This window comes from Lissotriton vulgaris, unplaced genomic scaffold (assembly GCF_964263255.1).
Source record: "Lissotriton vulgaris unplaced genomic scaffold, aLisVul1.2 SCAFFOLD_634, whole genome shotgun sequence".
Lineage (NCBI taxonomy): Eukaryota > Metazoa > Chordata > Amphibia > Caudata > Salamandridae > Lissotriton > Lissotriton vulgaris.
Window position 1 is genome coordinate 619752 of NW_028254059.1, and position 13918 is coordinate 633669.

The window sequence follows — 13918 nt, forward strand, 5'->3', positions numbered from 1 at the left end:
AATCTACAAGATTTCACTCAGTCACTTTTAGGCCAATGCTGCGTCAAAACCCTACGCCTGCTTGAAGCAGGCGTAAGGCTTGACGCAGCATTGGACAAATAGGGCCCCCCAGAGCATTGCTGGAGCTGCGTCGCGCTTGCCACGCAAATCCAGCAATGCTCCGCCTTTACGGCACAGATGCGTCACGCATCTGTGCCGTTTTTGCCCCATGGTGCCCCATGGTGCGCCGCATTGTAAATACGGCGCACCATGGGTGGCGGAGCTGCGGAGCACAATAACTGGCGCATCCCTGGGGATGCGCCAGTTATTGTAAATCTGCCCCTAAGTGTATAATCAAAGTGCATTTCTGTAGAGGAATTTTTGTAGTATGAGTGTCAGAACCCCATTCAAAAGGCCATGGGGCAATCAGGAATTATTTGGCCGAACCAAGGTGGTTGTGGCCATAAATATCTGATGTCCCAGGGCCCACCCTACTATGGATCCCTCCTCAATTGGGTCAAGCACCTCCTTCTGCACTTGACTCTCAGTTAGCAGTGTAGCGCAAGCAGTCAAGGCTTCCTCAAAGGGAAGTATAGCTACAGATCAGTGAGCAAAACTCATAACTCAACATGCACACTGCACACACAATATATCAATGTCCAGGCAAATTCTTATTTTGTACAAAAGAAATATTTTATTTCTAATTCTACACATGCAAAGGTAAACAACATTCAATAGGCAATAACATGGTTTCCCTTGAAGTAGACACACTAGTAGTTGTCAGGCCACCCCCAACTAACTTAGTTCCCATGCAACAGGTGTGCTGTTATCCCCTATTCGCATGCAGCAACTTCCAGGGAGTATAAACTACTAGGCCTTGTTCACTGGGTTTCTCCCTCGTGGACTCAGTTAATAAGGTGTAGTCACTTGGGGTCAAGTAAGGTTGCACTAACCGAAGGCGGAATACCCCACAGGGCCTGGTAGGCGCGGTTCTCGGCTTACCATCTATGGTGGTACGAAACCTGACAGCGGTACAGTGCGGTCCCGACCCGGATTGGCAAAGGCAGGCTGCATGCGTTCACATATGCCGCTCCTGGCAGGCGCTGGCTCTCGCACTCTTACCAGCGTCCTGACAATCAGACTTGCTCCAGCTTCAGCCACATGTAGTAAGTTGTTTTCTTCCTTGCTTGGGAATGGGGGCAGTCTCCTTGCTCCAGTGGGGCCCTGACGGAGTCTCCTCTATCTTCTGGCCTTCTTGGATACAAAGCTGTCTGCGTCTTGGTTGTAGCAGCAGTTGTGGGTCACGGGCAGTGACCCAGACCACCGCCCTAAGCGCTTCAAGTGGCCCCTTCGGGCGTACTGGGTCAGTCCGACAAACCTCACTGTTAGGTCAGGCTGGCCGATCATTACCCTTCCTGCGGCCTCTCCTGGTTGTGGCAACTTCCTGTCCATGAGCGACAGCCCAGTTGTTGCTACACAGCTCCTTGCCGCACAACGGCCCCTCCTGGCATATGGGGTCACTAACCAACTTCCACAATGCTTCACAAGGGAAAATGGCCGTAATGCAGCACTTGTCCTTGGTGCACAGCGGCTAACCCCCCCCCCCCAATATATGGGGGTCACCAAACTTCACAACGCGGAACATGGCAATGGCCCGATCAGTACAGTGCTGTCCTTGGTGCACTGTGGCCCTTCTGGGCATACTGGGTCGCCAACCTTCACAACGCAATAAACGGGAAATAGCCCAATCGATCCGCCACTGTCCTTGGGTGCATGGTAGCCCTTCCTGAGATACGGGAGGGCCAACATTCATAACATGGCAAAAGGGTAGTAGCACAAATTATGTGGCACTTATCCTTGGTGCACAGCGACCCCTGCTTACATATGAGGTTGACAAACTTCATAATGTGGCACACGGGCAACGGCCTGATTGGTGCAGCACAGCTCCTCACACCTCGCTCAGATGCCTCGCACGTCTGGGCTCATCTCAGGACCTCCCTCCCTCCAACACGCTCCTCTCCCTTGGGGGCATACTGGTCTTGGCCAGCAGGCAGGTACTGGTGCTTCAGACTCCAGGGCAGGTGGTCTTGATTTCCCTGGGTGATGTCCCCTCAACCACTAGGGGGACTAGCAGGCTAAAGTTTTGCAAAGCTTCCCCACCTCATTTAGCCCAGCTAGCTACTTGGCATATGACCAAGTATGGGGTCTAAGACTCCCCTACTTATAGCTCTTAACCAGACACAAAATTTTATTTAGGGTCTGGACATTTGAAGTGTTATATTGGGGTTCTGCTTCTTCTAACTCAACATCTCACCACTTTCTTTTTCTTCCTGAATGATGTCTGTCACAGCAAGCAGGACTCCAACGCTGATTAACCCACAGCAAGATTCATGGGAGGGACCAGAGTTCACACCTGGATGCCAGCTACAGTGATATGTGCATCAAAAACGAATCCAGGGCCTTCAGCCCTACTCTTCATGATTCTTTGATTAGCCCCATCTTGTTCTTCCTCTGGTGTTTCCAGGCACCTTCTTTGTGATCTGTCACTGAACCAAAGAGCCCTTTGGACTGCACAGGGAGAGCCTGGCTCCCCCCTCACCCAGTGCTTGTCCCACCCAGCTTACAGGAATACAACAATATACAATTCTGTCTGTGGGAGAATCCTCTACTCCTCATGTTTTTACCATACAGGCCTGGGTTTCCCAAAATGGAACCCAATGTCCTCCTTGTAATGTGCCAGTGCAGGCATTTCTGTACTCAGCATACATTAACAACACACTCCACTCTCTAGTATTGTTGTGCCCGTGTACCATGCTACCACCAGCATTCCCACATATAGGACACACCCTCAGTCAGCACACACTGTCCAATACTACAGTCTCTCTGTATTGAGCAGAGGGTGTCACTTCAAACACCCTCTGCCTGTGGACACACATCAATCAATCATTCAGGATTTATAAAGCGTGGCTAAACCAATAGGGTAGTAAGGCACCCTAGGGTCCACACTGCACCTTATGTATAGTGTATTTCTTTCATGCTCTCATGCACTCAGCACTTTTCTACCATGCATGCACTTCCACATCAACTTGATGTAGGCCAATAGTGAAATAAACACATAGCAGAGGGACTTTTAACTCCTTCCATGCGGCCGCGATTCCCCTGGTGTGCTGTAAACAACACGAACAGGGGCGGGCCGTGACGAACCCCAGGCGTCATCAGCACACGAGCACCGTAGTGCATGACGGCTGGGGTTCGTCATCAGCATGGAAGGGGTTAAAAAGATGAGTGAGCCTTTAGGCCTCACTGCAATGACACAGGGTAAAAAGAACCTGGTTACTATTACTGATCATTACTGGGTATGCTGCCACCACTGCACTTGTGCTGTTTAACTCCTGGTGAAGGCATCAGCTGTCCACTAGTATGATGGTAGCCCTTTTAGCGCCCTTCCTAGTCCAACAAGAACGCAATCAGTGAGACAGGCCTATGGCATAGCGCACACGCATGATCCATATTCGCCTAGGGAAAAAAAAAATTGTTGTGCTGTCAGGGCAGGGATACATGCCTTTACCATGGAGAGGACTTTTCCATCCAAACAGACACCTCTCCCAGATCAGAACACCCCAAATTAACTCCTAACCTGGAGAGGTCGGGTGGTTAGAACGGTAAACATAGTGGGAAAGCCCGTCATCACTCCTATGACTCAATCTGACTTTGTGAACCACAACAAAATACAATCCTTGCAATGAAATGGACCATCTCAACAACTTGGAATTCTCTACCTTCATAGCCATCAACCATTCCAGTGGCTTATGATATGTCTCCGCCACAAACTTAGTACCAAACAGATAATAGCAGAAATTAAGCAAGGCCCACACTATGGCAAAACACTCATTTTCAATAGCTGCCCCTTTGTGCTCTCTGGGTAGTAATCTTCTACTAATAAAGGCTACCAGACGCTTTCTACCCATACCATCCAGTTGAGCTAACACCGCTCCAACTCCCTTGTCAGAGGCATCCTTCTGTACAATGAAAAGCTGACCAAAGTCAGGTGCTTTCAGTACCGACGCAGTGCATAGTGCCATCTTCAGTTCCTCAAATGCCTTAAATGCCTTTTGATACTCTGCAGTCGATATTACCTTCCTTGGCTGCTCCATAGAGGTCGAAGCAGTCAACGGGGCAACTATAATTCCATAGTTTGCCACAAGGTTCCTGTTATACCCGGTGATTCCAAAAAAGGCCCTCACTTCAGTATGGGTAGTACTCCATCACTGAATGAATTTTGGCATCCAATGGGTGAATCTTCCTTTTTCCCATCTCATGCCTTGGAGAAGACTGCCCCACCTGAAACTTGGTTGCCTCGACGGTCAGGTTTGCCTACTGTATCCTAGACAACACATTTCTCAGGTGCCGCAGGTGGGCTTCCCAGAAATTGCTGAACACCACATTGTCATCTAAATAGGCTACACAGAACTTTCCTAACCCTGCGAATACATGGTTCACTGGGCGCTGAAAAGTCGCAGGAGCAGTTTTCAATTCAAAGGGCATCACTTAGAACTGATACAGCCCCTCTGGCATAGAAAATGCAGTTTTTTCCTTTGCACTTGGTGCCAATACAATCTGTCAATAACCACTGGTCAGATCAAAGGTGCTAAAGTATTTGGCAGCACCTAACCGACCCACAAGCTCATCTGCTCTGGGAATTGGATGGGCATGTGTTTTGGTTACCTCACTGAATGTTCGGTAGTGCACACAGAACTGCAAGACAGTAGACCCTTGCTTTCGTACTAGAAACATAGGACTAGACCACGGACTATGAGATCTCTCAATTACTCCCAAGCCCCACATTTAGCCACTTCTACCTAAATGTATCCCTGAATCTGGTCAGACATCCTGTCCATACGTCCCTTTAGTGGCAGACTGTCCCTTTCATCTATGTCATGCACACAGACAGATGCCATCCCAGGAATCAACGAGAAGCAGTTTGCAAACCTTTCCAGCACCTCTCTACACTCTCTCTGCTGCTCAGGGGTTAACTCGGGGGCTAACTGTACCACTCCCACAGTACCATCTTTCATGCCATTACCCAGCAAGTCAGGAAGAGGCTCACTGTCTTCCTCCACTTTCACAGAGTGGTCGCTGCGGGGATAATGCTTCAGCCTGTTCACATTGAACACCCTCTTGGGTTCCCTTGTGGCACCTGTGTCCACTGAGTAGACTACCTCAGACACTTTTTGAACTACCTTGTTTGGCCCACACCATTTGTCCTCCTAAGCCCTGGGACAAATATGCGTTAGCACCAACACCTCTTGTCCTTCTTGATACCCAGTCAGTGTAGCTTTCTGGTTATACCATTCCTTCATCAGTGCTTGACCAGCCTGAAGGTTTTACTTTGCCTGACTCATGTATTGCACCATCAGCTTCCTGAGGCCAATCAAATAGTCTACTGCATCCTTCAGTGGGGTTTCTGAGGTTCATTCCCATCCTTCTCTAACTAAGGCAAGTGGACCCCTCATCAGGTGTCCATACAGAAGTTCAAAGGGACTGAACCCTACTCCCTTCTGCGGAATCTCTTGGTAGGAAAATACGAGGGATGGCTGAAGATCCCACTTCCTCCTGAGGTTCTCTGCTAGAGTTCCATCATGCTCTTCAGTGTTTTGTTCAACCGCTCCACCAAATGATTGGTTTAATGGTGGGTTGCCGTGGAGAAGTGGTTTGTCACAATAGCTTGCTCCTACATTTCTCTCATGTAAGAAGAGATGAAGTTGATTCCCTGGTTAAAAATTACCGTCCTTGGAAATCAGACCCTAGAAAAAACCCTGCAGGAGAACTCTTTCTACCTCTTTTGCAGTCATGCTTCTCAGACATACAGCTTCAGGATACCTGATAATATGATCCGACACAACCAAGATGTACTTGTTGCCTGATGGTGAGAGAGGGGTTGAATGTACCGACTATGTCTATTCCCACCCTCTCAAATGAAACACCTACAACTGGTAGAGACACTAATGGTGCCTTTGTCTTCCCTCCTGTCTTACCATTCAGTTAGCAAGCTGGACATGTTCTACAAAACTGCTCTGTGTCTCTGCACATCCCTGGCCAGTGGAACAGAGGGTATAATGTATCCTGGGTCTTTCTAATCCCTAAATGTCCTGTGAAGGGCATTTGGGCCAATGCTACCAGGAAGTTCCTATGCACTGATGGAACCACTAGTCTCTTGCTAGCACCTGGCTCAGAATTCAACGGAACACTATCAAGTAGCCCATCCTTGCAGCCAACATAGTGTTTTCCAACGACCCCTTTTCTCACCTGTTCTTGGGCTTCCTTTGAAGTTCCTCAATCATAGGGCACTCTTCTTGTGCCTTGCGGAAACCTACCTGCGTAGGCCCTCCAACAGCTAATAACTCTTGCAACTCTGAAAGAACTGAGACTTCAGCACATGGTCCACTCTGGGAGTCTTATCCTCCTGTCTTTGTGAAGTGGAAACAATGGTCTCCACAGTCATTGCCTTCCCAGAGTGTGCCCTTTCCTGCTAACTACCTTGTCTTGGTCCCTGCAAATCACAGATGATTCCAGCCTCACTCTAAGACTGTGATACAGCCTGTGCTCTGGTCAACACAGCTGACGTTGTCCAAGCAATAAAGGCTTCTGGTCCCGGCACAAAGACTGGGCCAATCAAATCATTACCCAAGAGACATTTAGCTCCTTACTTTCCCCATACCCCATTAGTCATGGCCACATTGCCATTGAACTTGATTGGAAACCTAGAGAGTGAGCACTTCATGCCCTCTCCACTGGCTACCAATCCTGTATCCATGGTCCCAGAGAGCATCTCCTTATGCTCAAGGTACTTCTTCTCAATCATGCTGTGAAAGCTCCTCCCATTGATACTAACTTCCTGCATAAATCCTAGTGCATCGGATAGATGTGTGTCAGCGCATCTGGGTCCCTCTCTCAAATGTCCATTTCTACTAGGTTGAGTGAAACTGGTCCCTTGTGGGTACCTTCACCCATGTGTAACATGCTTGCTTTCACAGGCATGGATGTGTTAAGTTCTTTCTTTTGACCGTCTCTCTTGTAATGTCCCACCTTGTGGCAATTAAAACATGCCACCACCATGAACTTAAAAAGGCCCCCTTGCCTTCCCTTCTCATGATGCTCCTTCCTGGACATGTCATTACCATTCCCATGTTTCTGGGGCCCTATTTGAGTTCCATGGGTACTATTCTGTTCCTTTTTTCTCAAGTTTGGAGCCAATCTGTGGAGTTCTTCTCATCCTTTGGCTTAGAGCTAAGCTGCTTAGGCCATTTGGGTACCCTGTTAACTAACCACCTATCAGCTGACACCACAGGTTCTGTTGGATCCCTCTCTGTTAGATCAGACAGGTATTGTCTAAGTGGGGTAGAGCACTCCTCATTGTGTCTCTCTTTTACCATCAACTGGTTAAGGGACTGAAAATCCTTGGCCTCCGTCCCTCTTATCCATTCAATTCAATCACACAATACACCATGGATCCAAGTATCAAATGGAACACTGTCCCCTCTCCTGTAGACAGGGAATCTCTGCAGGTATTGTGCTGGCAATTCAGCCCAAACCCCCAATGAGAGCTTCCTTAATTCACTCTTAGACCTTCTGGTCCGCCACAGGTGTCCTTCCAATGACAGCGGTCCCTTCCAATGGCATGTGCCCCATTAAGGTAGCTGCCTTAGACACCTCAATCAAGGCCTCAATCAAGGCCTGTGCCTTACAAGCAACCTCAAAGCTCACAAACCATTCCAAAATATCCTGACCTTCCACATATACATGCACAAGATCTTTTGGAAACTTGGCCTACACCAGGCCTGAACTGGAAGTAGAATCACGTTTCAGAGATGGAGTTGTCATTGCTGCCACCCTAAGTTTCTTCCTCTCAAAAGCTATTCTTCCCCTTTCCAACTCTCGTTCCTTTTCTTTTTGTTTCTCATCCAAAACCCACTTCCCCCCTCCCTCCTGCCTTCTCTCCTCTAGTTCATGGTGAGCTAGTCTTAGCTTCTCCCTCGCAAACTTTCTGGCTTTCTCAGCCTTAGCTTTCTGAAGTGCCAACTGCAAGGGCAGGGTCTATGCTACACTCAGCCCACCGAAGTGCTTTATTCTTGTAACGGATGACAGTAGTACCTTGAAATTTGAGATGATGAACACACCTGCGGTATTCTAGAAAATAAAGGTTGTGAGTGTCTTGGTGAAACTGGAAAATGCATTCAAGAACACACTTGGCATGTGTCCGGGATATATCTGTGCTAAGTGGATCCTAGAGCCTGAATCCATAGCGCTCTCTTCCTGGATTCCTAATATAGTTCCCTTCCCTCCCCAGATTCAGCTACAGCCTCCTCCCTTTCTTCCATGCTCCTACTCTTGGGAATCCTCTATCCTATGTCCATAGATTAATTATTCATCTGATCTATTGACATGGTGCTAAGGTCAATTCCCAACCATGTGTTCTCCATTGCATAAGTGTGTCGCCTTTGGGACTGGACTTATTGCAACACTGCTGCTAATTGGAAATGGCCAATGCCACCTCTGTATCTTCTGACTCCTAAAATGCTAGGCATCCCACTGCTAGTCCCTAATTGTTAGAACGCTGTTCAGAGGTCCACAGGGCAAGAAGGGGTTACAGGGCCCAACCAAAGTGGTTAAGGCTATTTACTCCTGATGTCCCGGGGTCCAGCCTGCTATGGACCCCGCTTAGTTGGGTCAAGCACCTCCTTCTGCACCTGATTCTTGATTGGTAGCGTAGTACCAGGAGTCAAGGTTCCCTTGGAGAGAAGTATAGATACAGATCAGTGAGCATGGCTCATAATTCATCATGCATGCAGTGCACACATTAAATTACTGCCCAGTCAAATACTTATTTTGCATAAAAGAAGTATTTTAATTCTAAATCTACACATGCAAAGGTAAACGACATTCAATAGGCAATAAGAAAGTTCCCTTTGAGGTAGGCACCCTAGACGTTGTCAGCCCATCCCCCAGGTACTAAGGGCCATATGTAGGTAGCCCAATACCGGTCGGCAACGGCCGAAATTACCGAATTACGGCCGTTACTGACCGGTATTTAGGATTTGAGATGTAGGAGGCAGGTTTAAGGATTCGGTAAGAACTGATTCCTTAAGGAATCGGTAAAATACTGATTCCTTATTTTAAGGAATCAATAATTACCGAATCCAAAATGCTTTGTAGGAGTCACTGAAGTGAGTGCCTTCTTGCATTCAGGATTCGTTATTTACCACCAACTACAAGTTGGTGGTAAATATCGAAAACCTTTAAAAAAGCTATTTTGGGGGGCGTGGCTAGCGGCCAACATGGCGACAGCTTAAAGTGAGAGCTCCTGAAGGCACTGCGGCCTAATTATTAATCCGACGCACTTATCCGCTACATCACCCACCCGAAGCGGCAGCGATCGGGTCCGGGGGCGGAGCGGCACCACCGGGTCGAATTCTGGCGAAAACCGGAGGCCGGAACCCACCGAACCACGCACTGGCGCATTGGGGCCTGTAATTAAGAAGGAAGCAGCGACCTCGAGTGATCCGCCGGCCCCGGCGGAAGTGAGACCGGGCTGGCCTGAAGGGAGAGGCACTTCCCGGCACCCCACTGGGAACACTCAAGCGGCCAAAACGTACACCGGAGCAGCGGAGGCGCCCTCTGAGAAGCGGCCGACGAAGATATTCCCCATTACACTTGCCGGCGGCGAGAAAGAAAGGAGCAGACTCAGAGACGGAGGCAGGGCGGAGCGGCCGCGGAGCACGGCGAAACGGTGAGCCCCCCCCCCCGGGAGTACGCGATCAATCCAAGACGTCCGGGGCTAAAGTCTGGCAGCCGCGTCAGGAGAAACTCACCCCACTTACTCCCCGGGACAGTGCTTCTGAGCGCACCAGCGGGAGGCCGATTGCCGAGAAGGCGAGTGCCCCCGGGGGACAGAGTAAAGCAGCATCAAAACACATGAAAACGCGGAGGTAACCGGCAGCACCCGACCACGCCAAACAATAGTGGCTGTCCTGACCCACTACTAGTAGCACGATCTCCACAGCCACAGTAAAAGACACCCTGAAGAGACCTCGACCGCACCATTAATATCTACACCATAAGGGGCACATAGAGGGAATTGAGTGCAACCGATAGGATACTCTACCTGGCCGACTGGACCCTACCTGAGGGACCTACCATGAGTCCGTCCTGTCTAAGACGCAACCAATGACTGACAACGACATAGTGCATTAGCCACTAGAAGTAGAGGATTGAAGCACCGCAGTCACTACGGCCGCTGCAGCAGCCTTCCAGACGGCGACAGCGCAAGGATACGTACTTACTGGCCGTAGGCTTCCTGCACTAGGGTCGGTGTGACGACAGTGAGGGGGTGAGAGGGACATCTTCCCAGGCAAGCATAATATCAGAGTGCACACCCACCCACGGTCCCCTGACCTACACGCCGGGGAAAGTACTAATCATCCAACGCAATCCACAGCACAGAGAGGGGCGGCCCCAGTCTCCACAAGTCGTGACGCCATGGCGGGCAAAGGAACCAGGAGTGGCTCCACACAGGCCAAACTGGATAAATTTGCATACAGCCAGCACGGACAACCGCAAAACAGTGGGCGCAACTCCACGGGTGCTACCCCGGAAACGGAAGGGATCAAAAAGATAACACTTGAGGACCTTATGAAAACCCTTACTGAAGTCAAAACAACAGTGGGCTCCATCTCCTCTGAAGTCACGCTGCTACGTGCGGACTTCCAAAAAATGACTGAAAGAGTATCCCAAGTGGAGGTGGTCACGAAATCTCTGGTGGAAGACACGTCAGAACTACAAATAGCCATGGAACGCATGGAGAAAGTCACCAGACTCCTGCAGGATAAGTTGGACGACCAAGAAGGGCGTTCTCGAAGGAATAATGTACGCATCCTCGGACTTCCGGAAACGGAAGGGAAGGGGGCTATGGACCTCTATGTCGAAGACCTCATCAAGACCAAACTGCAACCCAAAGGACTATCCCACTTCTTTTCAGTGGAAAGAGCACACAGGGTTCCGGGCGGAGCGCCCAAGCCAGGAGCAACACCGCGGCCTGTGCTGGCAAGACTCTTCAATTTTAGAGACAGGGATGCAATCCTACAAGCAGCAAGGGTCTCCCCACCTGTTAAGATTCAGAACGCAACCTTATCCTTCTTCCCGGATTACATGGCGGAGGTGGCCAGACGCCGCAAATCATTCACGGAGGTAAAAAAAACACTACGGGACAGAGAATTGCCATACTCCATGCTATTTCCCGCCAAGCTACGGATAGTAGCTGATGGAAAGGCGTGGTTCTTCGACACACCAGAAGCGGCCCGCGACTGGCTGGAGGGTTGGAGGCCAGTGGGGCAACGTCAACGTCCACACAAGGATCGGACTAATCACCGCAACGGCACGCAAATGGACAGCCGGACCAGCCACCCATCTCATCAGAATGGCACGACGGCAACGGAGACCGACTCGACACAGGATCCGCTGGACTCTGGGCGAACAGCACCGATCTGAAGATTGACTATATATGAGAAGACCTGAGGGTGCCGCGGTGGACCCTGGACTTGGTGCGGCTGAGTAAGGTGGGCGCAATTAGTGCCTGAAGGGGACTCACCTACCCCACCAGCAAGTAAGATAGTTGGGGGAGGACTAAAGCACTCTGCGATGTTGGGGAAACGGGCGGGATTTTGTCCGTGGAGCAGGGGAGCAGGGAGGGGGGATGGGGATACAGTTTTATTGTTCACGTTTTTGTTTATGGTCATCACTCACTTCACACGTAATGCTACCACCCTAGATAGCGGCATACTCCTAGGCCTCATCACGAAAGACACCGACACGTTGCTCACGCCACTATTCCAACGACTACATGGCCAACCCACTTCAGGCTGCACCCACTGAGAGTGCCACGGTAGCGGTAGGGGTGCCCCCTTTGCGCATGCTAACTTGGAACGTCAGAGGCCTGGGAGACAAAATAAGAAGGGGCCTGGTGCTGCAGGCTATTAAACGCCAGAGCCCGGATGTGGTTCTGCTCCAAGAAACACACCTTGCAGGGACGACATGCAAAGCGCTTGATAGGCGCGGATATAAAATGGCAACACATGCAGACTTCACTTCTGGTACCAGGGGGACAGGGATACTACTGAAAAAAGTCATCACCCTTTATAATTACACAACATGCGACAGACGACCAGGGACGCTTCGCAGCGATACATGGCCAGTGGGAGGGCAAGCCGCTTAATGTGGTATCAGTATACATCCCCCCGGCACTGCACTCCGTAGCGTTACCTGCACTGGGCAAATTCCTGCTGGACCTCCCTGAAGGTGACACAATCATTGGGGGTGACCTAAATGCAATAATAGACTCTGCGTTGGACGCCTTTCCCACCAGGGCCCGCACAAGAGGGACTACACCACTCCCTGACTTTTTAGACGCACTGGGCATTGTGGATATATGGCGGCATCTGCACCCCGCAGCGACCCAATACACTTTTTACTCCGCCGTCCACAACAGCCTGTCTCGCATTGATTACTTTTTGTTCCTGGGGGTGGGACTAGGTTCGGTGGACAAGGTTGACATCCTACCCAGAGGCATATCTGACCACTCACCACTCGTTCTCACCCTTACCACTAGAGAACAGAAGTGCGCTAGGATCTACCCAATTTACCCCAATTATTTAAAAGTCCCTAAAATACGAAAGAAACTAAAACTAGCGACGACACACTACTTTGCAGAAAACGATGGGACGGTGGCCTCACCGTCAATTCTATGGGAGGCTTACAAGACCGTCCTACGAGGGGCTGCAATAGCAGCCATCACGGGACACAAACGGGATTCCCGGAAAGAACTTACAGAACTAGAACTGGCGCTCCACGATGCAAACACGGCGCATATGGCAGACCCCTCCCCGACTACGACACACACACTGCAACTATGGCAACAACAGTACCAGGCCCACCTCAAAACGACAGTGCAGGGCTACATCGCAAACACTAACCATAGAATTTATGATGTGGGCGACAAGGCAGGGAAAATGCTGGCATGGTTAGATAAGAGAGAGGGAGGCGTAAGAGGTATTCAGAGGCTAAGTTCTACAGATGGCCAAGTACTAACACACCCGAAAGACATTGTGCGCACTTTAGCAAATCATTTTCAAACCATATACACCCCGGATCATATCGTCACTGCACAAATGGCGACAATCTCACTAGCAGACATTGTCATCCCCAGCATAACACCAGAGACTACACGAGACTAAGAGGCGGATCCTTCAGAAGAAGAAATCCAACTGGCGATACAATCGCTACAATCAGGCAAAGCACTAGGGCCTAATGGACTGCCTGTGGAATGGTATAAAACAATGGCCTCAGAACTCAGTAGACCCCTATTGGACATGTATATGGAGAGTAGGGAATGGGCAGAACTGCCGCTGGATCAACGCACGGCCACGATAGTGGCGATACCTAAGCCGGGTAAACCCCCAGCCGAATGCACCTCATATCGCCCGATATCATTACTGAATGTGGAAGGCAAGGTGCTGGCTAAACTCTTAGCCAATCGTCTGATGCCGCACCTGCACACCCTGATCCACCCCGACCAATCAGGCTTTATGCCCCATAGAAGTACGGCGCTGAACCTCCGGAGGGTTCATGGGGTACTGGCTCGGTCGTGCCTCCTCTCAGAGAAGGCGGTGATCCTCTCCCTTGATGCCAAAATGGCCTTTGACCTAGTAGAATGGGAATACCTCTTTGAGGTGCTTGCGCGTATGGGCTTTGGGTCGAAATATATAGCCTGGATACGACTACTCTACACAAAACCAGTGGCACAGGTGGTGACTAATGGCCACATCTCACTGGTGTTCCCGTTGGGCAGAGGGACCAGACAGGGGTGCCCTTTGTCACCCTTACTATT